General features: G+C 37.9%; 1 protein-coding gene across 1 annotated transcript in view; it reads left to right on the top strand.

Annotated features, from left to right (window-relative positions):
- LOC106683674 (NAD-dependent protein deacylase) overlaps positions 1-1,772 on the top strand; it is a 23,853-nt gene that overhangs the window by 4,281 nt on the left and 17,800 nt on the right. The window lies entirely within an intron of this gene.

The raw sequence follows: 1,772 nt of genomic DNA, 5'->3' as shown, positions 1-1,772 counted from the left end.
ACACATACATACATACATACACACATACTTTCGAATTTACTGTACCAATTCACATGCTGTTTTTTCAAAATATTCCCTGTAACTATAGCATTGTTTAAAGCTGAAACAATTTATTGTCATTATTTAAAAAATAATCTGGTAGAAAAAAAGTTATGAACAAAATTAAACGTTTTTGGTGCATAGCTCAGGAAATATACATTTTTTTTTCTCAGTTATTATGTACCAACAGATTTGTTTCTTTCTGAAGAATAAGAAAAAACGTTACCGATTCCGTTAACATATTCACAGAAAATTATAAAAACATGATGAAACTTTGAGTAAAGTAGGTCAACAAAATTTTTTTTTAGGAAAAAGGAAATCATATAAATTTTTAGCATCATCTGAAACCCTTAAATACCATTTTTCAGAGAAATTAAAAATTAGAGATTTTTCTTCTTTCTCTTTCTCCTTAGTGCCTTTCAGCGTGGAGGTGCCTCTGTCCAAGCAAACCAAGCCTCTCGATTCCGAGCCAGCATCCTCATGGCATCCCAGTTTTCCCCTCTTTTCTCTCCCACACTGGAGATGTAGTCCTTCCATTGTATTCTGGGTCTCCCTCTTGGGCGTTTTCCTGTTAGTCTGGCCTCAAAATATTTTCTTGGATCCCTGTCTTCACTCATCCCACAGAGATGTCCAAACCATCTGAGTTGGTTTCTTTCCAGCGTCCTGTCTTGTCTTCTCATTTTTTTTGCGATCCCTGCTAGTTCGGCTTGCCACTCTCCGTAGGTATCTCATTTCCATTGCAGTGACTCTGCTTAGGTACTTATCAAGTGGTACCCAGCTTTCACTTCCGTAAAGGAGAGTGGGTAGGTATATAGCCTTGAAGATATGTACTTTAACATTCTCCTCTACCTCCCTCTTCCCTATAACTGTGTTGCAGAGGTGGTATTATATTGCATTTACCTTCTTTATCCTATTGGATATCTCTTAGTCTACTTTTCCATTCCTGCTGATCACTGTTCCTAGGTAAGTGTACGTGTCCACCATTTCTATTGGTTCATCTTTGCAAAGTATTTCAATGTTTTCCTGTTCCCGGCCTATATGCATTATTTTGCTTTTCCTGACATTGATGGTCATTCCTTTTGTTTCCAGCTCAGCTTCCCATTCAGTTACAGCTTGCTGAAGGTTCTCTTTATTATCTGCTATAAGGACAATGTCATCTGCAAATACCATTACCTGCGCCAGTATTATCCTCATGTTCCATTTGCTGATATCAGTGTGGGCTGTCCTCCATTTGCACATTTTCAGGATTTCATCCAGATTTAATGCCCTTATAAGGGGAAATATTGGTTTCATATAAAGAAAAACGTTTTCTTTTATACTTATATAATTTGTTTGATTAGATCTGGTCTGTCCCCTTTCCAGGGGGACCAATTGGTGTAAATTGGTTGAGTCATGTTGATGTTTTTTATTATTTGTTATTTAATTATTTGATGGGAAAAAGAATAAATTAAAGGGAAATAGAGAAGGGCTAGAAAGAGTAAAAACGCTCGAAGATGAATAGGAAATCAAAGAAAAAGATAGAAGTGGGTCAGACGGTATGGGTTCCGAGGACTGGAGGGACAGTTCAAGAGGCAGTTGTTGTCTTTCTGATGTCTGTGGCTACTACGGACAGTGGTGAAAAGGACTTTCTAAAAGTAGAATGGCCAGATGCAGACGGAATAGTTTTAGGAAAGACTATCTCCATTGAAGATGTTCTTCCTCGTCCACCGAAAGCCCAAGGCAGCATCACGGAG

The sequence above is a fragment of the Halyomorpha halys genome, unplaced genomic scaffold (genome assembly GCF_000696795.3).
Source record: "Halyomorpha halys isolate HHAL.00 unplaced genomic scaffold, Hhal_1.1 Scaffold505.1, whole genome shotgun sequence".
Classification (NCBI taxonomy): domain Eukaryota; kingdom Metazoa; phylum Arthropoda; class Insecta; order Hemiptera; family Pentatomidae; genus Halyomorpha; species Halyomorpha halys.
The sequence above is the reverse complement of the archived record's forward strand: the minus strand, read 5'-3'. Positions and strand labels throughout refer to the sequence as shown.